Raw genomic sequence first — 26,413 nt, 5'->3', positions numbered from 1 at the left:
GGAGCATGGGCCAAATACATGTGTTCTTCTGTTCTTTCCCGTCTTTTAAACACACTCTTTTTTTTATTTTCAGTATTATTCATGAATGTGCATTGCACTTTCCTACTTTTCGCATAGGCATAAGGGCTTATTTTTATAAATGTTGCTTTCACCCTATCTACCATCTCTATTAATGTTTTAATTACTTACATCCAGAACTGTACTACCCTATGCCACTATACTCCCCACTTTATGCGACTCCAATCTTCACCACTACATTCTATGCCCCTTTACTCTAACCCACTCCACTCTACTCTGCATCACTACAAGCCCCCCCACTCTACATCACTCCATTCTATGCCCCTCTACTCTAACCCACTCCACTCTAGGCTGTATCACTACAAGCCACTCCATTCTATGCCACACAACTCTACACCACGCCACTATACTCTACACCACTCCACTCTACTCTAAGCCACTCCACGCAATGCCACTGTACGCCAAGGGAATATTCGGAAAAAATAAATACAGCTCACTTGGACCCACAGCTGCAATCGAGTGAGTAAATGAAGTTGTTTCTCCCAATGAGGGATATCTTTTCTAATGTCCTGCCTTTCCTCTTCTTCTGCCACCGCTCTGTCTCTCTAATCTCCCTTTTTTCTCTCTCCTCCCCTTTCTTGTGTCTTCCTTTTTCATTTGTTTCTCTCCTCCCATTGTACTCCTCTCCCTCTTCCTTTTAACCTTCCATCTCTCCTTCCTTTATCTCTTTTCCCACTCCTTATCCCTCATCTCATCTGCACCTTTTGTGCTTCTCATGTCCATTCTCTCTTTATCTCGCACCTCGTGTGTTACCTCACCCATATTCCATTTGTCTCTCTCTCTCTCTTCTCTTTAACTGTTCTGCCCATTTGTCTCTTTCGACAACTGATATCACAAGAAAAAACTTGCAACTGGCCAGCGTGTCACTACTTTGGACTAAGATAATCATTAATTTAGGCAAACAGTACCCCCTCGTTTGTTCCCTTTGCTTACAAAATGGGCTAAAAATGAATGTACTTAATAAAAGAAAGCTATAATTTAGACAAATAAAAGGCAGGTTTGATGTGGCTGAAAATGTGTTTTACATTTAACAAATGAGTTTGAATGTGTTCTACATTGTGCTACATGTGTTTACTTTTAATGCTTAAGAAGAACAGAAATGTTTTGAATGAATGAGAACTGCACAAGTTTCTCACTGCGATGATTGGTGCTGTTAGCCAAAATTACAATCTGTACTGTTTGTTGCCTGGTGCTCGGAGAGGCCCAGTAGCAATCTCCTCCTCTCGCTTTAGCAGCTGCTGTACACCACTCCACTGTATGCCACTCTACTCTATGCTACTCAACTCTAGGTCACTCCATTCCATTCTACTCTACGCCATTCCACTCCGTGCCACTCTATGCAACTCCACTCTATGCCTGTCCACGCTATGCCACTCCATGCCACTCTTCTTCACTCCACTCACAACATTCTACTCTATGCCATTCTACCCTACACCACTCTATGCCCATCTATGTCATGCTGTACCACTCCACTCTACGCCTCTCCACTCCACGTCACTCCATGCCACTTTACTCCACTTCACTCTATGCCACTCTACTCCATGCCACGCTACTCAAACCACTCCAAGCTATTCTACGCCACTCTATCCCATGCTCCTCCACTCTGTGTCACTCCACACCACTCCATTATATGCCCTTCTACTCTACGTCACTCTATGCCACTTCACTCTATGCCACTCTAGTCTAGGTCGCTCTCCTCTGCTCCATGCCCTTCTTCTCCACGCCACTCTGCTCCACTCCATGCCACTGTACTCTATGCCACTCAACTCTACTCTTTGCCACTATATACCACTCCACTCTACGCCACTCCACTCTATACCAATCTAATCTGTGCCACTCTTTTCTACACCAACTGTATTCCACTCCACTCCAGTCTGTGCCACTCTAAGTGACACCACTCTACGCTACTCCACTGTATGCCACTCCACTCTATGCCACTCTAATCCACACGATGCCACTATATGGCACTCTACACCACTCCAATCTACTCTACATCACTCTGCTGTATGACACACCACTTCACTCTACACCACTTCACTATATGCCACTCTACTTTACCCCACTCTGTTCCACTCTGTCACTCTATGCCATTCTCATCTACTCTACTCTATGCCACCCCACTCTACACCACTCTCTTCTACACCTCTCCACTCTATGTCAGCCTACTCCACCTAACTCTACACTACGCAACTGTACAGTACATCAATTCACTGTATTCCACTCCATTTGAGGCACTCTGCTCTACTCCACTCTACACTATGCCACTCCACTCTACTGCATTCTACTCTAAGCCACTCCACTCTATGCTTCTCTACACCACTCCACTCTAGCCATTCTACTCTACTCTCCTTTACACCACTGTCATCTATGCCACTCTACTCTGTACCCTTCAACTAACTTTTAGCCATGCTGACAGCTGCCACTTCTCTGTACACCATGGCTAAAAGGCATAGGAAAAGTCAGTAGCTCCCACATAGGTGCAACTTATTGGATTTGCCAGTGTTTGTCTGTTCTTACACCTACACATTTCGCCCATACCTGAAGAAAGTATTGGGGCGTCTGGGTGGTTTCATGACCAGTTTGGGCATTTACTTCCGCTTTTTTGGTACTGGAGTTGAGAGTGCAAATTGAGTGTGGAATCTATTCTGAATAATGACCAACACCCACAAATTTACAGGGCCTGAGTAAGGTACAGGCACATGAGTCCGTTTCATTGGCCATTGGAGGCGAAGGGCACCAGGATGCAGCCTGGGGGCCTCCTTCTACGTCCAACTACACCCCTGAAGAGCTGCCGTTGGCATATTGAATTATCTAATGCTACAATAAAGGTTATAAGCGCCTCACGGCTGATGGCTTCGAACTGTTCCTAATAAGTCCCCCTCCCCATTTTTGAAGTACCTCTGAAGCAAGAAATATGCTGAGCTCCCAGCAATCTGCAGTAAGTGAGGCACTGTTACTATTTGCTTTCTGTACTCAGATTTCAGAGAGGCGAGAACTGCTGAAGACACCCGCACGCCTAAGACCTTGCACAGACCTGCATAAGGAGCCCGGTCCCTGAACTTAAAAATAAATTAAGTCTAGAAATAGAAGAGGGCGGGGTCTGTCGAATAGGACGTGGACATATTTTTTTTGTTAATTTAACAAACACAGTTCCGTTTTTGTTGACAGACAACTGCCCTGTAAAGAATAATTCCGACATCTGAGACCTTTCCGCATCACCTGGAGCTTCTCAATGAAATGCCCAACTGAAGTGGAAGGGAGACCAGCTATTGTGCTGTGAAGTCGAGGGAGGAACAGACAGTTTAACAAGAACCAAGCTTTCTTGCCAAGGTGCCTGCTGCCTGTAAAAAATGTTTTTGTGTGCAATTGGTTAACATGTAAATATAACAGCTGTTTAGAAGCCTGTATTGGCTTTAAATAATGGCTGGGCCGGCTTTAGGGCGGTGCGAGCGGTGCGGCCGCACCGGGTGCTGGCCTTGATTGAGGGGCGCTGACCTCAGGGGGCCGCTGTGTTGACCAATAATTTACGAAATTTGCAATTTAAAAACACCGGCTGAAAAGTTTTTTGTGCTCCCAGCCCTCAGGAAGCAATTGAAATATCATGATACCTTTTGTGATTAATGTTCCTGCTAGGGAGAGAGATGGGAGTTGTGTCTAGCGGCAGCTTTGATTCCATAAAGTAGCGTACAGGGTTAATCTGCCTGCAGTAAAGGACAGATGTATATTTTATGTGGATAGCTGAGTGGATCAGTAAAGTCAGCCGTTACAAGCTCTTCAAAACAAATGACTGTATGTGAAAGGGGGGGTCTGGGGAGATGAGGGGCACATTCATTCATTGGTAATACGGTGGGGGGCCAAAAAAGACTGTCAGACCGGGCGCCCCCAGCACTAAAGCCGGTACCGAATAATTGAATTCATTTGAGGCTTCCTGATGACAAAAATGTATTCTTTCATAGAGGTATGGTCAGGGGTTTACCAGCGGAGCTATGCTAGGGTGCGTGTTTTTAATTGAAAGTTATAAATAACATTTAGTCTTGGTGCAGTCAGGTACTCCCCACTGTACCACGCATGATTCAGTTTGGTGGCTCCCTGGTTACACAAACCTACAATGATCACATTAACCCACAGAAGTTTAATTATGTAAAATAATGCATATTCCACTAATTAGTTTAACTTGCATGTATTTTCCATTTAAGATGTGCCTTATTGTGTATGCCATTATCTGTAGGTGAGAGGTCAGCAAAATAGTTACAGAATATTTCCTTCTATTTATTCACGCCTTTGACTTCGCTTCCGCCCCCCCCCCCCCCCCCCACACACACACACACACCAGATCCCACCCCATGGCACTCAGGATTACAGTTCCTATACCTTCTTAATGCTCTTCGACTGCTTGTCCGGTCTGAGAGAACGTGTTTGCAGAGAGCAAAATGATATATGAGCATGTGTGCCATTTAATCTAAAACGTAACACTTTGCACCATTTGTTTCAAATATTCCTCTTATTTCGAGTCATCTTCATTGTACCTCCGGTTTCTGCCTACTGTAAAAATCTATCATCTGGGTGGAGCAGGAAACGTTTTTAGGTGGGAGCGCTCACATTATGCAATTCTGCATCCTCTGCATAGCTATGGATTTGCAGTAATTGCATCTTAATTTATTATCTGCTGCATAACATGCAGATTTTCACGCAAAAAAAATGATTTCTAGCTCAGTAAGATAAAAGAATACTAAAAACGTGGCAACACATATTTACGCACAATGGAAGGCCCTTTGTAAGTGTTGACTGGCCAGCTATCATTGATTTCCTAACAATCAATATGAAGATCCCTCTTCTAAACGGCATGTTTTGCAAATTATGAAAGCTACATCAGGTAAATTGAGCTCAGGGATACAATGTGTTACAAGTGTATTGCTAAATCACCTTTTGCAAGTAACAACCAAGAAAACAAGCATTGAATTAATATGTTTGTTATGTGATGTCAGTTCCTATAATCTTCCATTATTTTATGTCTCTTCCTGTGATGTCATTGTCAATTAGCTTGTGATGCCACTTCCACTATTGCTGTCATTCTGATCAATTGCCATCAGTAATCAAAGGCATTGGGGACAGTACTGTCCCTTTAATTAAGTTTTATAATGTGAAAAATGTCCCCTGTACCATGGGAAATTGCTACTTGTAAAACTTGATCTCTAGTCTGCTGCCTAGCAACTTCCGTTTAAGCCATACATTTAGATCAGGTGTGTCTAATATTAGTCCATGAGGGCCACAGTCAAGTCAGATTTGAAGGATAGCTAGAAGAGATTAATTTGCATTTAATTAAACTGATTAGGGGACATTTACATAGTCAGTAGATATCTCCGATTACCTTGCTTCGTTCCAGTTCTGCACGAGCAACAATGGATATCTCTGCTATGGAGTTAGTCTGATTATTATGAAAATGCTCCCCTGCTGTGTTTTTTATGAAGATGTCTAAATTTATCTGGGAATACCCCTTCTGTTTATACATTTAGGCCCTCATTACAACCCTGGCAGTCGGTGTTAAAGCGGCGTTAACACCGCCAACAGGCCAGCGGCAAAAAAAATGGGATTTTGACCCTGGCAGTAACCGCCATCACAGACAGCCACTTTAACACACCGACCGCCAGGGTGGTAATGACTGCTGGGCTGGAGACTTCGGTCTTCAGCCCGGTGCCTGTCACAAACCCACTCTCGGGATTACGACCCGGCCTACCGCCATGGTTTTCATGCCAATCTTTCTGCCACGAAAACCATGGCGGTAAGCACTATCAGTGACAGGGAATCCCTCCCCTGGCACTGATAGGGGTCTCCCCCGCCCCCTCCCCAGAGTCCTCCCCTGCCCTACCCCTCTCTCTCCCGCCCGACACATGTACACACCCACACGCGCACCCATATACACACATGCACACATGCATACCCACCACCACCCACGCATGCACACATACATACCCACACACCGCAACACACACCAAGATACTTTGTTGCATACACACATTCACAACACACAACATACACTCACATTCAGTCATTCAGGCAGTCATTCAAAGCGATTCACACCTGCATGCACGCATACCAAAACATACACACCCCCCACATACACACACACACATCCCACATACACCCACCCCCCACATACACACAACACCCCCACCCCCTCTCCTGTCAGAGAACCCGACTTACCTGCTTGCAGGGGGTCCTCCGGCTGGAGACGGGCTGCGGCGCTGCTGTCGGCAGCAGCGTCCGCCAGCAAAACACTGCCAGGCCGTATCATCGGTCATGATACGGTCAGCAGTGTTTTGCTGGCGTGGCGGTGCTGCTGTCAGCAGCGCTGACTTACCGCCATCCGCCGCCATGAGTGTCGGCAGTATTCCGCTAGCCATCTGGCCTTTCGATGGTCATAATACCCGTAGACGGCTGGTAGCCACAGCGGCGGCATGTTGGCGGCTGACGCTGTGGTGGTAGGCGGCAGTTACCGCCAAAGTTATAATGAGAGCCTTAGTGATTTCAGCGGTTCAGCACACTTATTCTTTATAGCTTTAATTCAGTATTTGAAGACACACAGGATCACCAGATAATGAGTTGAGTGTCATGGGGGGATCAATGCTGCTGTCATATGTCTGACTTTTTGGTTTGTTTAGTGGTATACTTGAAAGGGGAATGTCCACCTTGGTGGAGGGAACATGCAGCCCACCTTTTCCTACCTCCAGTGCTTAACTTGTAAAATAATAAGTGATGAGGCTTAATGTTTTATTCAGAAGTCCATGACCAGAGCTAGCAAAGGTTCAGGTGCCAAAAAACAAGGCTGCAAAGTTTTGAATCCACCTGATGTCACTTTAATCCACTGCGATACATTTGCTGTTTCTTTATCTCATTGTTGAAGATTCTTTTTAATTTTAACTTTCCCTCTTTGTCACTGTTTTTCCATCTTTCTCGTCCTCATTTTTCCTCTAATTTTGTTTTCCTCTCTCTTGCTCTAGATCAGAGTCTGTTGAGGAAAAATAAGTGCTGGTCCCCAAAAATGAGTGCTGGTGGGCCCCACTTGCAACCACCAGCTCAAATAAAGCAAAACCCAGCTCCCTCAGATCTGTGGACATCTGGGAGAGGCGGTAGTAGGATGGTGAATCTCAGTAGACCTGGGCAAAGTCTTTACCCAGGAAATGGAAAGTCTTCACTCCATGGTCTGTACCCTGCATGTTGTTATAATGCATATCATTATCATGCAGGTGACTACCACACAAGCCTTTTTTGGTACTTAACCATGTGGTACTTTACGATGTAGGTAAGTATTTATTTAATGGGATAATTATTAGGTAGTATTTTAAAAAAGATGGAGATTTAAGGATTATTAAATGGGTAAGGGGTCTTGGTGGAAAGGGTTTTAAAGGGTTTTTAGGGTTAGAATTCAGTGGTGGGTAGGTGTATGGGTAGTGAGGATTTTTAGATTTCAGGCATTATTAAGAGTGCAATGCTGTAGGGGTTGTCAGGGGATATTTATGGAACAGGAATGGGCAAGGGATGGGTTAATAAAGGGTTTTTAGGGTTCATGGATGGGCTAGTGTACAGGTTGCTAGGGGTTTTAAGGTTTTTTTTATGGTTCAGAGATTAGCAAGCTTATGGGGTAGTAAGGGGTTTTTAGGGTTGTAGGGAGGCCAGGAGGATTGGGTATTAACTAGTGTTTTAATGGTTGTTTTAGGCATCAAGGATGGTAAAGGTGTGAGGTAGTCAGGGTTTTACTGCAGTTTTTAGACTTCAGGGATGGGTAATGGTACGGGGTAGTAGGGGATACATGTAAAAGGATAGCAGCAAGAGAATATATATATATATATATATATATATTTATATACATATATATATATATATATATATATATATATATATATATATATATATATATATATATATATATGTATATATATCCAAGCGTGTCCTGTTATTCTTCCTGTGCTCGCCTGACGAAGTGGGTGCTCAAACAATGGGCACAGGACCCATTCTAAATATGCTTCACATAAGATTCAAACGACGGCACTCCATGCAGTTTACTGTCCTTTATTTATGTCAGAAATTCCATATAAATTCAAAAACCTCAAGGAATCACAGGTTTAGGGCGACGCGTTTCAACCATCACGGTCTTCCTCCTGGCCCTCCAAGTGTTCAAGTCATGTGACCCATCTTACTCTTTAAATAACCACTAGTCTAATTAATAGACATAGAAGAAATCTCTTTTTTTTCTCCTTTCCTTTTTCTTCCCCTTCTTCTTTGTATCCCATATGCATTGCTCCTCTCTGTAAATTATACATTTCTAATTACCTAATTCATCTATTTCTCTCTGATGGGCATCATTGCCCCTCCCAACCTCAAAATTAACCTATAGGACAATACATCATTATTTATACCGTTCCTTGTCTCCCTTTTAGGAGGAGTCACCACATGACTTCACTAACTGAGTTCAAACTATAAAACTTAAAAACTATCAATTTGTATAACACTAACCCAATTCTCCCTTTACTGGATATTATGCACTCATCCAGTATGGACATGAAGTTCTTCATCCTTGTTATATATATATTTAAAAACACACACACACATATATTCTTATAGAGAGAGGGCTTGGGGAGGGTTAAAAAAGGGGGTTTCCACCAAATAAAATAAATTAGTGGCATAGTTATAATCAGGTCAGCGTTTCCATTGGAGATGTGTTTTATGTGTTTCTAATACGTTTTTGATGAATCTCCACAAAACTTTCCAAAAAAGTGCTCTTTTTGCCTAGTTTCTGCATGGAATGTTTTGGAGTGATCCGTCAAGTGTAGGTCAAGAAAAAAAGGGGGTCCCAAAACATAAAATCCCCATGCATTTTCTGTAGACTTCTTTAAGTACAGAACCGCACCAAATTTGCTCTGAGCTAGATCTTGGACCGCATATTGGGCTTTCTGTGATTTGATGTAAATCCATTCAGTAGTTTTTGAGAAACTAAGATTAAAAAATATTTGTATATCCAGACAATTGAATATGAGCACCAATTAAAAATTAGAGTGTTCTGATTGGTGCAGGAAGCTTTTTTTCCCTTGGACCATCCTGGTCCCACGGGAGTCAGACTCCGGCAGGAGTGAGCACTTTGCTTGGTTGCCAGCAACATGAGAAAATGTTTACTAGCAGCCATTTTTAGGACTTGGGGACATTGGGCCTTATTACGACCTTGACGGAGAGGTTTCCTCCATCACAAATGTGGTGGATATCCCGTCCGCCATATTATGATCCTATTATATTCAATGAGGATCGTAATACGACGGAACGGATATCCGTCACATTTGTGATGGAGGAAACTCCTCCGTCAAGGTCATAATAAGGCCCTTAGTCCCTTGTCCTTAAGTTAAAAAATAAACATATAGGGGCAGTGTAAGGAGATTGTGATGCATTTCCCCTCCCCTTGCTTTTATATCCCCCAGGGAAACCATCCCCTAGGGCCTCATTCCATAAGGGCAGGGTGTGTGCGTTTGACCAGTGTTTCATAGAGTGTACAGTTTTCCTATTACATACTTTTTAAATTCTCTGTAGTGTTTTTGTCATAGGAGTTTCAATGTCTGCAAACAGGATAGTACAGAGTAAACTGTCTCCACAGAGTGAACACTGTTTACAGTACCCACTTTTCTTCTCATACCAACGTCATTTCTCAAAGTAGGTTCAGTGACTCTGAGGGGTTTGATACAGATAAAAGCTATCCTTAATAGGCTAATAATTTTGGAAAACACATTGAGTATCTTCGGAAAGATGGCTTTCCTTGAACAGTTGTATACATATTGAACATCGGGTGTAATGAGGGGTTTTCATATATCTGTTGTTGATTGTTAATGTGAACTAGGCTACGTATGAAGTGTATTGTATAAGGTCAATGGTGTACATAGCACATGCTTGCTACACCTAAGGAAGTTCTGTGATGGCATTAATGATGCTTCATTAAATGAATCTATTTAGTACTTATTTCCAGGGCTCTAATCCCATACTAGTTTATAGAGTAATAAGTACAAAAGAAGCTTGAATTATGTCATCAGTGATGTCATCAATGATGTCATTTGGGATATCCTCAGTGATGTCATAAAGATGTTATAGAACATATCATGAGTGATGTGATATGTGAGGTCATAAGCAGTGCATAGTTATAGTTAGCTCTGCCAACTATAACTGGTACATTTCTGTGTTTTTTTGAGTACACATTTTTAATGCTGTCACTGACAAATTCAACTAAGCATAACATTACTTTAACTTTAGCTTTTTTCAGTGACTACACACACACGTGTCAATACCACTGTGATTGCATGGTAAATCCTATTACAATGTGTTGTAAAGGTCAATGCCTTGCGATGCTTACAATTTGAAGGCATGCATTGTAAGTGTGCTACTGACAGATACTCAGTGGAATGAAGAGGATTATACTATATATAATACATACGAGCTGTTATCCCTCTATAAAAGCATGTCTCTAATGTTCTAATTACAACCATGTTCTAACATCTATAGTCACCTGTAATACAGAAATGTATTAGATGATCAACTGTAATAACTTATTACAGTTGCATTCTAAGTCACAGTGTCTGCTGCTAGAGCCACAAGCCATGGTGAAAGCATGCCATTGAGCATAATTACAGCTACAGTTTAAACAAGGAACAATTGAACTGGCTTTACTGTCTTCAGGTCTGATTTTCCAAAACAAATAAGTGATCAGCAGAAAGGAGATAATTATAGCAACATGTTATTTTTAACAAGCTGTAGATCCACAAAATTGAGCGACAATATTTTTTAACCCAGCTTAGTTTAAACTGATTCAAATATATTTTTGCACAAATCACTGTGTTTGATGTATTAATTTCACAGCAGAGATTCTGCTTTTGCTATTCTTGTCTGCAGCGAACATGAAAGAGCAAGGATGTAAGAGGTTTATGGGAAGGGTGATGTTCTGACCATGAATTATAAGGATTAAAATACCTCCCTGTCTTGTATTAAAGGGATATTGTGAGTCACCTCAAAGTTCAATAACCTTATAAAGGTACTCTGCATTCAGCATTGTTCCGGTTTCTACTCACAAACTTCCTGGGTGGTTCGCAATTTCTTTATAATGTACAGAAGGGGATAATTATATCCCATTTGAATTCAACATAGAGCAAATATTTGGTCAGTCTCCCATCAGACTGGAGTTTAGTCTTATAAGGCAGAAGCCTAGGGTGATGTCACGGTGTCTCTTTCAGCCTGCGTTTCTCTTCACTCGGCTGGATATGGCACGCTAAAAGCTTTGATTTGGTCAATTGTTCAGTCCACGGGGCGATTTGCATCCTTGTTCTACATTTCTAAACCAATTCATAATCGAACTGGAATGCAAAGAAATATGAGAAAGTATACTGAAGGCAAATGCATCTAACTTTTCAGTTAAGACCATGCTTAAGCTTTTGTCCTGGAGCTCAGGCAGAGAAGGTTAAAAAGGCGGACTGAGTCATCATAGGGGGAGGGAGGATCAGAAAGGTGGTTTGCCCCAGCCTTCCTTTTTCAGGCCACCTCTCTGACACTACTAAATCAAGTTATCTCACGAAAGCTGGCTTTGCCTTCTTTCGTGATATACTTGCAATGAAGCGGGTAATGCCAGTGGGCAGTGGGTGGCACCAATGGGTGGAGCTGCCTCGTAATGAGTCCCAGGACAATGTTTTTATTTAAATGAAATGCTTATGCTTCTAGAGGAAGGCCTTGCATGAGATTTCTGTCCTGGGCCCCACAAAAACTATCAGGCCTGAGGGCAGGAAATAAGTTATGTATAAATAAGGTGATTATTATGAACTCTGCTACATTTCCTTGCATTTAGGGTATCCCTTATGGGAGTACACATGAATAAGCTGATTATGTTTTGCTTCCTCCTTGTATAAATATTTAAGTTGAAATCACGCTTGCAAGCTTATCACTCGTACTGTTTTTGCAAAGATAATGCAGAGTGCATTTTACGTCTTTTTATTTGCATGAGTTTGAGTCAGTAACACAGAAAATTATTAGAATCCCTCTTTAAAAAGTACGGAATAGAGTCAGACATCTTTTGTACGCACGGTCAAAACATAAACGTCAGCCTGTTAAGTTATGTTCTTTGCACTTGTCTTGGTATTTTTATCTTTGTAACTTGAAGCAAGACAGGAGAGTTTTTTTACCTTTACTTTTAACTTCTGCATCCTGGAAGGTACATCTCTCCCACAAGATTTATTTTTTATTTTTTAATATGCACTTTTGTTTTAATATTTTTTATTGTGAAGTCTTCCTGTTAAATGCAGGGTGGAATAATGTGATTGATTTTATAATTGTGGTAATTTTAAGAAATCAATTACAATAGAGAACTGAATTTTATTGAATCAATGGCAATGCTTAATCTCCAGCTTTGTGTTGGTTCTGAGACCTAGGTCGCTATCCCAAAACTGTTTGAAGTCTGTTTTGAAAATATAAGGACCCACTAGAGGTGATATCATATCGTCCATTATCTATCCTGGGGACTGACTATAATATTCTAAGCAAGATCATCACAGGGGGGCTACTCAAGTGCCTTCCCTCTTTGGCCCATAGGAATCAAAATGGCTTCATCGGTGGTAGAGCCATCGCTCTTAATATATGTAAATGCCACAGAGTGATGAAGCTAGCCTCGGCCCGATGGCCATACGTGGCATGCATAGTATTGTACCTGGAGAAGGCATTCGATACTGTAGACTGGGAGTTTATGTTTGTAACACTAACATCCATGAACATCATGGGTAGGCTTTAGCGCCTCATTAGACTCTTCTACACGGACCCCACTGCCCTGGTGAGGATTGGACAGTGTATCTCTGACCCTATAACAGTGAGCAGAGGGACGTGTCAGGGTTGCCATTTATACATACTCCTCTTTGCCCTAACGATGGAACCACTGGCACAGCAGCTCAGACAACATGGTCAGACATGGGGCATACTGACTGGTGAAGCGATACATATTGTCTCCCTCTATGTGGACAGTGTACTTGTCTATGTTCAAGACATACAAAATGGAATATAGGAGGTCAGAGACATTCTGATGGACTTCCGTTCCGCATCAGGATTAGGAGTGAATTGGGCTAAATCATGTCTGTTTCCGCTTCACCCAGGCTGCCTGCTGCAGCTCTTAATGGTGGATTCACACCTTCTCCCTTGGGAGCAGCACACTTTCTGATATTTGGGCTTCCCAATTTATCATACCACACAAGACCTTACAGATGGCAACCTTAGTAGGGCCCTCAACTCCCTCCACCCCCATATAGCGTTTTGGAGCACACTGCCACTCACCATCCAATGTAGAGTGTCCTTATCTAAAATGGTGATGCTCCTGCATCTGTTATAATTTTTCCACAATCTTCCAGTGCACACACCTCACAGTATGTTCCTTGCCCTACATGGTACCCTGAGTGGCTTCCTCTGAAATAAGAGTAGGCACTGACTCACATAACACAAGAAGCAGCTCATAGTCGAGAAAGGGGGTCTTGGAGCCCCTAACTTTGACCACTATTATTTAGCAGCACAATTTCAGTGGACTTCTCGCTGGTTAGCAGGAGGACTAATGGAAGAACTGGGACTTCCCATGGCTAATCAGTCACAAGGCGTGGTGCGAGACGTTTTTCTACCACAAGGGAGAGTGCCCCGTGAGTCCAATAACCTTCTGCAGGTAGCACACAACAGCTATCATAAGAGTATGCGCTTAATGTCGACTCTAGCACAATACAAACCAGAGATCTGTATTAGTCATAATACCTTTATGGAACCGATTAGGGAGGTAGGGACTGGTGACATGGGAAGTAGCTGGACTGGGCACCTTAGGCACACTGTTCGATAATGGTGTTCTCACTCCATTTGTGCAGTTGCAGATGGATTGCGAGTTGCCAACAGACCACTTCTTGGCACATGGCGGGTTCAGAGACGAAATACATCGACTTTGGCAGATAGTCAACACAGAGGTGAAGTAACATCCTGTGGTACACATGCTCCACACTATAGGTAGTGGCAGCCGACTGATCACCTGGCTCACCCAGTCCTTGGCATACACACCGTAAGATCCCTTGCTGTCAAATAGATGGAGATGGGAACGTGACATAGGCCGAGAACTGACACAAAAAGAAAGCGATAGGATTTCAGCGTATCTGCATAAACCTTCTCGTAATACCAAGTTCCAATGCATCCAACCTGACATTTTGCATAGGGCCTACCTAAACCCAACACCTTTGCACAGGGCCTTTGGATCTGCCTCAAATTTCACTAGGTGTCATTTGCGAGATGCTGACTTGGCTCAGATGTTCTGGGGCTCTCTGGTGGTGGGTGAAATTGTGGCGAGAAGTCATGGATGCACTGACTGATATCACAGGATGCACAGATCTATGCTTTATGGAGAGGGGAGTCTTGGGCCTGTTCAGGCGTAAAAAAAACTGGGAACTCTACCAACCGCTTTATTGACATGGCATTGCTTAAATTCTGCAGGTCCATTGCTATGCACTGGAAGGCCAAAGTGTTAGCGGACTGAAACACTGGTGCATAGTGACACTTAAGTGGGGCAGAGCTGAAACTGTTGCGCTCCGGCCAGAGGAGACCTGAGGTCTACACAGGAACACCATATTTGCAGAATAGGACACTCTGCTGCATGAGCTGCAATAATTTAAAGAGGACCTTCCTATTTAGAGAGATCTAATGTCAGAGTACCAGCAGGTGCTATACTGAGTGCAACTGGTGATTCCTCATGTCCACCTTCGCCCCTGGCGTTGATACTACATTCAGATAGTTTCCATCCAGGATGCACAAAATACTGCCCCACAGCGCTGGAGTATGAATACGAAAGGGAGGTTTACTCTAAGGACTGACAAACAAATAAATTGCTTTTTAACTACTTGTGCTTAAAAATGTGACTGTTACGACGCAAATCGTATTATTGTTTGTTTGCTTTTTTATAATCTAGGACAAGTACTCTTGTCGGACTAAACATGTTGTCATACAGCAACATATTACATATGATTTTGTAGCACAGGCGGCATGCATATAACTTGCTCATGTGATATTGTAATGAAAATCAATAAAAATGTGTTTTAAAAAAAGTCTGTTTTGAAAATGTAGTCCTTAGGATGGATGTTAAATGTCCCGTGCTGGTGTCAGAGACAGCTCACTTTACTGACTTATTTGTTTAAAGATGACCACAATGGCACTCATTTACCCACTGTCTTAGTGGCAGACTGAAAACCATCCTCCACCCAAATTACCTCCACAAAATAAATACAGCTGTGGAATTTAGCAATGTCATTACTTGAATGGGATTCATAAATATTCAAAACATATTCACGTGAATCAACAAAAATAATTTTGACCTTAGAGTGGTAGATTTTCCAAAGGCAAAAAAATCTACCTTTGTACCAACGAGCTGCCAATGCATCACACTTTTTAGGTCTCGCCTACACAGCTCATGTGCTGTGCAGCGAGATGTATTGTTTACAATTCAATGGGCTTACAGCCCACCCAGAGCATTCCATTAGTTGTTTCGTTGTTGCGCTCACTGGCAATCTTTTGATTGCTTATCTCCTGTATGCTTTGCTTTCTTTCCTACGTCAGCTCCTCCCTGGAGCATGGGCCAAATACATGTGTTCTTCTGTTCTTTCCCGTCTTTTAAACACACTCTTTTTTTTATTTTCAGTATTATTCATGAATGTGCATTGCACTTTCCTACTTTTCGCATAGGCATAAGGGCTTATTTTTATAAATGTTGCTTTCACCCTATCTACCATCTCTATTAATGTTTTAATTACTTACATCCAGAACTGTACTACCCTATGCCACTATACTCCCCACTTTATGCGACTCCAATCTTCACCACTACATTCTATGCCCCTTTACTCTAACCCACTCCACTCTACTCTGCATCACGACAAGCCCCCCCACTCTACATCACTGCATTCTATGCCCCTCTACTCTAACCCACTCCACTCTAGGCTGTATCACTACAAGCCACTCCATTCTATGCCACACAACTCTACACCACGCCACTATACTCTACACCACTCCACTCTACTCTAAGCCACTCCACGCAATGCCACTGTACGCCAAGGGAATATTCGGAAAAAATAAATACAGCTCACTTGGACCCACAGCTGCAATCGAGTGAGTAAAGGAAGTTGTTTCTCCCAATGAGGGATATCTTTTCTAATGTCCTGCCTTTCCTCTTCTTCTGCCACCGCTCTGTCTCTCTAATCTCCCTTTTTTCTCTCTCCTCCCCTTTCTTGTGTCTTCCTTTTTCATTTGTTTCTCTCCTCCCATTGTACTCCTCTCCCTCTTCCTTTTAACCTTCCATCTCTCCTTCCTTTATCTCTTTTCCCACTCCTTATCCCTCATCTCATCTGCACCTTTTGTGCTTCTCATGTCCATTCTCTCTTTATCTCGCACCTCGTGTGTTACCTCACCCATATTCCATTTGTCTCTCTCTCTCTCTCTCTCTTCTCCTCTTTAACTGTTCTGCCCATTTGTCTCTTTCGACAACTGATATCACAAGAAAAAACTTGCAACTGGCCAGCGTGTCACTACTTTGGACTAAGATAATCATTAATTTAGGCAAACAGTACCCCCTCGTTTGTTCCCTTTGCTTACAAAATGGGCTAAAAATGAATGTACTTAATAAAAGAAAGCTATAATTTAGACAAATAAAAGGCAGGTTTGATGTGGCTGAAAATGTGTTTTACATTTAACAAATGAGTTTGAATGTGTTCTACATTGTGCTACATGTGTTTACTTTTAATGCTTAAGAAGAACAGAAATGTTTTGAATGAATGAGAACTGCACAAGTTTCTCACTGCGATGATTGGTGCTGTTAGCCAAAATTACAATCTGTACTGTTTGTTGCCTGGTGCTCGGAGAGGCCCAGTAGCAATCTCCTCCTCTCGTTTTAGCAGCTGCTGTACACCACTCCACTGTATGCCACTCTACTCTATGCTACTCAACTCTAGGTCACTCCATTCCATTCTACTCTACGCCATTCCACTCCGTGCCACTCTATGCAACTCCACTCTATGCCTGTCCACGCTATGCCACTCCATGCCACTCTTCTTCACTCCACTCACAACATTCTACTCTATGCCATTCTACTCTACACCACTCTATGCCCATCTATGTCATGCTGTACCACTCCACTCTACGCCTCTCCACTCCACGTCACTCCATGCCACTTTACTCCACTTCACTCTATGCCACTCTACTCCATGCCACGCTACTCAAACCACTCCAAGCTATTCTACGCCACTCTATCCCATGCTCCTCCACTCTGTGTCACTCCACACCACTCTATTATATGCCCTTCTACTCTACGTCACTCTATGCCACTTCACTCTATGCCACTCTAGTCTAGGTCGCTCTCCTCTGCTCCATGCCATTCTTCTCCACGCCACTCTGCTCCACTCCATGCCACTGTACTCTATGCCACTCAACTCTACTCTTTGCCACTATATACCACTCCACTCTACGCCACTCCACTCTATACCAATCTAATCTGTGCCACTCTTTTCTACACCAACTGTATTCCACTCCACTCCAGTCTGTGCCACTCTAAGTGACACCACTCTACGCTACTCCACTGTATGCCACTCCGCTCTATGCCACTCTAATCCACACAATGCCACTATTTGGCACTCTACACCACTCCAATCTACTCTACATCACTCTGCTGTATGACACACCACTTCACTCTACACCACTTCACTATATGCCACTCTACTTTACCCCACTCTGTTCCACTCTGTCACTCTATGCCATTCTCATCTACTCTACTCTATGCCACCCCACTCTACACCACTCTCCTCTACACCTCTCCACTCTATGTCAGCCTACTCCACCTAACTCTACACTACGCAACTGTACAGTACATCAATTCACTGTATTCCACTCCATTTGAGGCACTCTGCTCTACTCCACTCTACACTATGCCACTCCACTCTACTGCATTCTACTCTAAGCCACTCCACTCTATGCTTCTCTACACCACTCCACTCTAGCCATTCTACTCTACTCTCCTTTACACCACTGTCATCTATGCCACTCTACTCTGTACCCTTCAACTAACTTTTAGCCATGCTGACAGCTGCCACTTCTCTGTACACCATGGCTAAAAGGCATAGGAAAAGTCAGTAGCTCCCACATAGGTGCAACTTATTGGATTTGCCAGTGTTTGTCTGTTCTTACACCTACACATTTCGCCCATACCTGAAGAAAGTATTGGGGCGTCTGGGTGGTTTCATGACCAGTTTGGGCATTTACTTCCGCTTTTTTGGTACTGGAGTTGAGAGTGCAAATTGAGTGTGGAATCTATTCTGAATAATGACCAACACCCACAAATTTACAGGGCCTGAGTAAGGTACAGGCACATGAGTCCGTTTCATTGGCCATTGGAGGCGAAGGGCACCAGGATGCAGCCTGGGGGCCTCCTTCTACGTCCAACTACACCCCTGAAGAGCTGCCGTTGGCATATTGAATTATCTAATGCTACAATAAAGGTTATAAGCGCCTCACGGCTGATGGCTTCGAACTGTTCCTAATAAGTCCCCCTCCCCATTTTTGAAGTACCTCTGAAGCAAGAAATATGCTGAGCTCCCAGCAATCTGCAGTAAGTGAGGCACTGTTACTATTTGCTTTCTGTACTCAGATTTCAGAGAGGCGAGAACTGCTGAAGACACCCGCACGCCTAAGACCTTGCACAGACCTGCATAAGGAGCCCGGTCCCTGAACTTAAAAATAAATTAAGTCTAGAAATAGAAGAGGGCGGGGTCTGTCGAATAGGACGTGGACATATTTTTTTTGTTAATTTAACAAACACAGTTCCGTTTTTGTTGACAGACAACTGCCCTGTAAAGAATAATTCCGACATCTGAGACCTTTCCGCTTCACCTGGAGCTTCTCAATGAAATGCCCAACTGAAGTGGAAGGGAGACCAGCTATTGTGCTGTGAAGTCGAGGGAGGAACAGACAGTTTAACAAGAACCAAGCTTTCTTGCCAAGGTGCCTGCTGCCTGTAAAAAATGTTTTTGTGTGCAATTGGTTAACATGTAAATATAACAGCTGTTTAGAAGCCTGTATTGGCTTTAAATAATGGCTGGGCCGGCTTTAGGGCGGTGCGAGCGGTGCGGCCGCACCGGGTGCTGGCCTTGATTGAGGGGCGCTGACCTCAGGGGGCCGCTGTGTTGACCAATAATTTACGAAATTTGCAATTTAAAAACACCGGCTGAAAAGTTTTTTGTGCTCCCAGCCCTCAGGAAGCAATTGAAATATCATGATACCTTTTGTGATTAATGTTCCTGCTAGGGAGAGAGATGGGAGTTGTGTCTAGCGGCAGCTTTGATTCCATAAAGTAGCGTACAGGGTTAATCTGCCTGCAGTAAAGGACAGAAGTATATTTTATGTGGATAGCTGAGTGGATCAGTAAAGTCAGCCGTTACAAGCTCTTCAAAACAAATGACTGTATGTGAAAGGGGGGCTCTGGAGAGATGAGGGGCACATTCATTCATTGGTAATAGGGTGGGGGGCCAAAAAAGACTGTCAGACCGGGCGCCCCCAGACTAAAGCCGGTACCGAATAATTGAATTCATTTGAGGCTTCCTGATGACAAAAATGTATTCTTTCATAGAGGTATGGTCAGGGGTTTACCAGCGGAGCTATGCTAGGGTGCGTGTTTTTAATTGAAAGTTATAAATAATATTTAGTCTTGGTGCAGTCAGGTACTCCCCACTGTACCACGCATGATTCAGTTTGGTGGCTCCCTGGTTACACAAACCTACAATGATCACATTAACCCACAGAAGTTTAATTATGTAAAATAATGCATATTCCACTAATTAGTTTAACTTGCATGTATTTTCCATTTAAGATGTGCCTTATTGTGTATGCCATTATCTGTAGGTGAGAGGTCAGCAAAATAGTTACAGAATATTTCCTTCTATTTATTCACGCCTTTGACTTCGCTCCCCCCCCCCCCCCCCCCCCCCACACACACACACACACCAGATCCCACCCCATGGCACTCAGGATTACAGTTCCTATACCTTCTTAATGCTCTTCGACTGCTTGTCCGGTCTGAGAGAACGTGGTTGCAGAGAGCAAAATGATATATGAGCATGTGTGCCATTTAATCTAAAACGTAACACTTTGCACCATTTGTTTCAAATATTCCTCTTATTTCGAGTCATCTTCATTGTACCTCCGGTTTCTGCCTACTGTAAAAATCTATCATCTGGGTGGAGCAGGAAACGTTTTTAGGTGGGAGCGCTCACATTATGCAATTCTGCATCCTCTGCATAGCTATGGATTTGCAGTAATTGCATCTTAATTTATTATCTGCTGCATAACCTGCAGATTTTCACACAAAAAAAATGATTTCTAGCTCAGTCAGATAAAAGAATACTAAAAACGTGGCAACACATATTTACGCACAAAGGAAGGCCCTTTGTAAGTGTTGACTGGCCAACTTTCAATTGTTTATTACTGTATTTAGTAGTGAAGCTGGTACTAATGAGGTAAAATCTTTGCGCAGTGACCATATGTAAAAAACAAAATATAATGAAACAATACTATCAGACAATGTGGTGTGTTACGCCTCAAAGGTTGCCTTTTCTTTTCAGCATAATTTATCCAAACCTACCACGTGATCTGGTCTTTCCCTGCCACAAAACTGTAGTGGGTCAGTCTGCAGGCCACTCAAATCCGTCTCTCCATCAAATCAGAATCTATATAGTTTACACTATCCACATTACAGTTTGACATAATACATTTACAATATATAAATACAATTACAATTGCAAATATAACGACAATCTATGGCCTAATAACATATATTCCATCAATTAAAATAGTAATTTTGTGCAAGAACTGTGCGCACTCGACCCTACAACCAGCGCATGTGTATGTACCAAATATTTTTACAAAGTGCAAGTGCATGTACACTTCAAGAAATCAAGATTTAAGTTACACCTGAGCAATTTCATTAAAATGTTAATATCTATAATTATTCAGTACTATATTCTCGCTATCCTTCAATTTTCTTTTTTCCCGCAAACGCCCTATGAATCTCTAACGGTCACATAGCAGAAAAAACAGTTACTATTTACACACATTCTGTCAACAACAAGAGCTTAAGTAAAATATTCATGAATTCGTAGATGCTATCAACACACATCTTACCGAGATAGTGAAACAAAGTGCAGATGCTTGTGCAATGCAAGCCACATCTCGCCTAAAACAGATTAATTAAGAACAACTTAGCATAAACTACTCAGTCAAAGATTCCCACTGTCTTCTGTTCTTGTTTTCACAGTGGCTGATACATGTCTTACAAGTGGCCACACTGCCCAGCAATAGGAAGCTATAGAATTCAAAAGTATTTTGTTATCTGACCTGTAGCAGAAGGTTTTTTAGTCCTAATTGGGCTTATCCCATGGAGCCTAAATAAGGGCAAGAGCCTCTATGACTAGCGTGACCCGACGTCCCGGATTTCCCCGGACAGTCCCGGTTTTCAGAGGTCTGTCCCAGTGTCCTGACATTTATTTTTTACAATTTTAAATACACGTCCCGGTATTTGGAAAGATCTGTTCCTGCATTTCATGGTTGGAATGTTGAAGATGCTTTCACTTCTGCAGGAGCCTCTAATATCTGAGACAATAAACAATGAATCTCTTTGTTTCAGGCAGTGCAGGGGAGGGTTAGCCGGAGTTTCACTTCATGGAGGCGTAGAGGGTACTGTGGGACATGTAGGAGGTCGCAACATTCGGCCATTACTAATGTGTTCTAAATGAAGCCTTCCGAAGAGTCCAAAAAACAAGTCTTAAACTTTAGAATAAATCTGTCAGTGCTGGACACCAATTTACTTGATAAACCATATTCAGATCCTTTCCTTAAAAATGTTTGTGTTTGAAAGTCACGGTCAGACGCGCGCGCTCTCTCTCTCTCTCTATATATATATATATGTAAAATATATATGTATATATATATATATATGAATATATATTTGTATGTGTATATATATATATATATATATATGTATTGTATATATGTGTGTGTACATATATATATATATATATATATATATATATATATATATATATATATATATATATATATATATATATATATACAGTGTGTGACAGTCACTCTCAAACACACACATATATTAGTCCATGTTTATTGTCGGCCTTTGGTCCTGCCTCTATTTCTCACCTATCCCGGTTTTTGCGTTTTCAAATCTGGTCACCCTGTCTTTGACGTGCAATAGAAACATGTATGCAAGAAAGCAGAAGGTGCAGGATATTTTCCTTTCCCCAAACATACATTCGCAAGATTCAGATTGGGAGTCTTGCACGTCTAACAATATATGCCCTGGTGGGAGAAGCCCCATTCTGAACTTAATATATGGATACGGCTGAGGTAAAATGTATGACCTAGGCCTAACCTGGCGTGAGAATAGTCAGCTAATATACAGCCTGGTCGTATCATGGCAAACAGTGTACCCCACTTGAGCATATGATAATGCTGCTTCACAATTTCTAGGGTATCACGTCATACCTTACTTTGGTCAGTCTATACAGGGAATCCAAGTGTAAATTGATTAATAATCTCCTTACATGGACCAGCAAGTTACTTCGTTTCATTGTCCCCTAATCGTCCGCATCCCCCAGCGATTGTAAGTATATTGATGCTTCCGGGTTCCTACCAGCCTGATCCAATATAAGACTGGTTTTATTACAGCCAGTATTTATTTTCGAGTGGAATTTGAAGGCGGGGGTCCTACTTCGCTTTCAAATGTCACCCAAAATACTGGAAGACTAGCTTGAAGAGTTTTTTGTCTGAACCACTCTCCTCTACGCAAAAATTACACAAAAATGTATTGAAAGATTACGTTTTCGTATAATAACTAATTTGCAACCGTCCCAGATTTCGCATGTGTGACGGACGTATGTCCAACCAGTATTCGGCTCAGTGGCCGCATTTTGCCGTATTCTGTCACATGATTTGGTGCTGGACAGAAATATTGCTAGTGTATAACCATCACGCACAACCTGAAGTACTATCTGCAAAATCAGCTATAAAACCGAACGGTTCTGCGCTAATATAGAGAAACGTGTAGTAAAACCCTGCAGCGCATTAACTAATCGAGAAATGAAGTTATTTTTCCGAAACTCCCCTGGAGAGGGTTGGGCTTTAGCACCCAGTTCAACCGTACAACATCCAGCGAAAGAACGGCATTCATTCTGTCATAGTAGGTGTCTGTCATTGTATGTCCATCAGACCAGCAACTGCAGATTTGAAAGTCCGCTCCCCTTATCTTCACTAAGTGTTCGTGGCACAAAATATGTTTGTGATAAATATTTTCGCCAACATCAACACGGTTTCTCAATGTAACTGCAGTTTAGAAACATTTTGTTTTCCACTACGGGGTCTTGATGGTGGAAGCAGGAGAGCCCAATATACACATTCGACCGAATTGTGTGATCCTGGACTAGTCCCTTGTTCAATGTGTTTTGGTTCTCGAATGAGCGCTAGAGAGCCGTACTAGGAAATATGTTTAAAAAGGCGAACTTTTGCTGTTTAGCAATACTTGTGTTCAGTGCTTAATTTGTGCTTGTTGCTTCCGGTGCTGAGCACCGGCACTTATTTTTGAGGGCCGGGGCTTATTCTTCTGCCTCAAGCATTTGCTGCGAGCAAAAAACACATATGGGAAAGACGGAGGAAGACAAAAACGAAAAATCGTCACAACGGGAGAATGTAGAAAGCTGCAAGAGTGAGCTGAAGGGGCAGGGGATGGCTTTATATGGATTGAAGAAGCCCGAGATGGCTTCAGGATTACGCTGCCTCAGTATTCCATATTCACACATTGAATTGCAGCAGCCCCGTGTTTAAGAGGAGGGCTTTGGGCACCGGGCACCTTTTTATTTACAAATTAAGCACTGCTTGTGTTTTCTGTAAGAAAATAGCGCTCAGCCGCCACTATGTCTTTGGTTCGCGCTCTACACCGTTAAATAAACAGAACTGCACGTATGTGTCACATTTCGACACCTCGTCAGGGGCAGTAAGCGCTATATAAATACTATTTGGCATTCACTCACCTCTGCCTTTCTCTTATAGAAACCCCGTCACTCCAGCGCCCCTCCTGACTTCACCGCTACTTTGGAATGGCCGCTGTTCTATAAGTGATTAGTAATAAGAAGGCAGGAGCAGAAGTAACTTTATTCTAGGTAAATGACAGCTGCCAATCTCTCTCCTTTAGATGATCGCGCGTGCTAAAAAGCGTTCCCTTTAACTCTTCAGGAGCTGGATGCAGTGTGACCATCTGACACAGGCGGAGGCACGAGCCTGCTCCCTCCACAGCCTTTTCCATGTACCCCCGATTGAAGCTCATGCAGCATACCTGGATCGGTGCCAAACGGGGAGGGGCGCGAATATAACGAGTGAGGCAGGCGGCGACTTGTTCCGCCTCTTTCAGACCCACTGCTCTTAACTCCTTTGATAACAAACACTACGGTGCGACCGAATAACATTAGTGACAAGGAAAGAACAAGCATTTACAATGCAATGGGTCTCGCATTTGCTCGAGTTAGAGTTATTAGCGCTGCAAACTCCTAACCGGACTTTTCTTGCCACATACATTGAAAATATAAGTAAAACGGTTTCGCATAAGCTGCCACGGCCGCCCTGAACAGAGAAAAGGAAAAAGGAAGTTCACTCGCAGTCAAACTTATTGGCAAAAGTACAATTAGCCATGTAACAGGGGCGATGACCAAGATGATAAAAACTCCCCAAGGTGGGACAAACGTAAAGCATTTACTAATGTCATCAAAGGATTTTTGAAAGGCAAGCCCACGGAGGAGTGGTAGTAATCGTTTCTAAACATGAATTTAGGAACATTCATGCCCCTCCCCGACCCCAGTCAATGTAATTCGAAACCAAGAGGTACATTTGTTGTATACAATGTTTGTTGCCTTTGTTATTATTATTGATGGACCAATATGATACTCTATTCAAACTTCTTTGAGACAAGGTTTTGTACATTAAACACCCTAAACCAGTGGCCTCCAAACTTTTTTATGCCGCACCCCCCAGTTTAAAAATAAAAATCACTGGGCCCCCCTCAGAATTTTTCCCAATTATTTGATAAAGATGGCCATGTTTAAATATGTCCAGACATATTTAAGCATTGCAGTTAAGTAATGTTACCTTTTTATTAGTGCAGTAGCATGTTTCTGCTTTAAACAAAACAATGTTATCCTTGTAATGCTTCTTTTGGCCAGAGCCTGGCGCCCCTCTGGGATCACTTGGGCCCCACTAGGGGGGGCCCGCCCCCCCAGTTTGAAGACCCCCTTTCTCAACTAATGACAAAGAAAAGCAAGCCTTGTTATAGCCAATAGGTCTGCAATTGCTTTTGACAGGACCGTACAGCATTGGGACATACACTGGGCAGAATCTTTACTCGGATGACCAGTACCTAAAGGTCATTTGTTTCAGACAGATGCTAACGAAATCTTCTCACAGACTTAGTCACTGCAAACAGAAGTGAAACCCTATGCGGATCTCTCCATACTGTCATTCATGTTTACATCCCTCCCCTTACAGCAGAGCCTTACAGAAAAAACAAATCCACGACACAATGCAATCAGTCACTCAAGCTTTGCAATACCTGTTTCCAAAGGAAATAACTTTTAAATTAGCAGAGCAAAACGTTGTGGAAAATTAGATAACAGTGTGCATATACCAGCTGGTTTGCACTTAGTGACGTGTGCTGCGGGTATACGGTGATATGTTTCAGGGGAGCACAGGATGATGTGCGTGCACTGTGTTATCTATCTCAAGAGCACTGGGAGATGGGCATCATGGGTACAGGGTCATGTGCATCAGGGGACAATTGGGTGATGTGCATGCTCTATTTGTTGTCAGTCAGGGGATCGTAGGAAGCTACACACAATAATACAGCATGTGCTTGCTTTAGCACTACACACAATGATAGTTTATGGTGAGACAACATTGTAAGTCCATGTCAGATTGTATCCTAAGCTCTCTGTTTACTTACTACAATATTTGTAATATCTGATCACGGGACACTGGTGTATAGGAATAGGATGAATGAGGGAAAAAGTAACAGCCACACAATGCTCACAGCTGCTATAATATGAAATACAGACAAGTCGGCTGCAACGAGCGTCCATCACACTGAGGTAAAAATGTTATCATAACAAATTGTTTTTCCATAACTGTCACTAGAGAGTTTGGACCAGGGAGGCGGTGTGATGGCCTTCTT

General features: G+C 42.6%; 1 protein-coding gene across 1 annotated transcript in view; it reads right to left on the bottom strand.

Moving 5' to 3' along the window:
• LOC138293038 (flavin-containing monooxygenase 3-like) overlaps positions 1–24,501 on the bottom strand; it is a 267,968-nt gene extending 243,467 nt beyond the window's left edge. The window contains exon 1 of the mRNA XM_069232019.1: positions 24,228–24,501. The gene's annotated coding sequence lies outside the window, so the exon portion shown is untranslated. The remainder of the gene's footprint in view (positions 1–24,227) is intronic.
• Between the last annotated feature and the right edge of the window lie 1,912 nt (positions 24,502–26,413).

The sequence above is a fragment of the Pleurodeles waltl genome, chromosome 4_2 (assembly GCF_031143425.1).
Source record: "Pleurodeles waltl isolate 20211129_DDA chromosome 4_2, aPleWal1.hap1.20221129, whole genome shotgun sequence".
Classification (NCBI taxonomy): Eukaryota; Metazoa; Chordata; class Amphibia; order Caudata; family Salamandridae; genus Pleurodeles; species Pleurodeles waltl.
The sequence above is the reverse complement of the archived record's forward strand: the minus strand, read 5'-3'. Positions and strand labels throughout refer to the sequence as shown.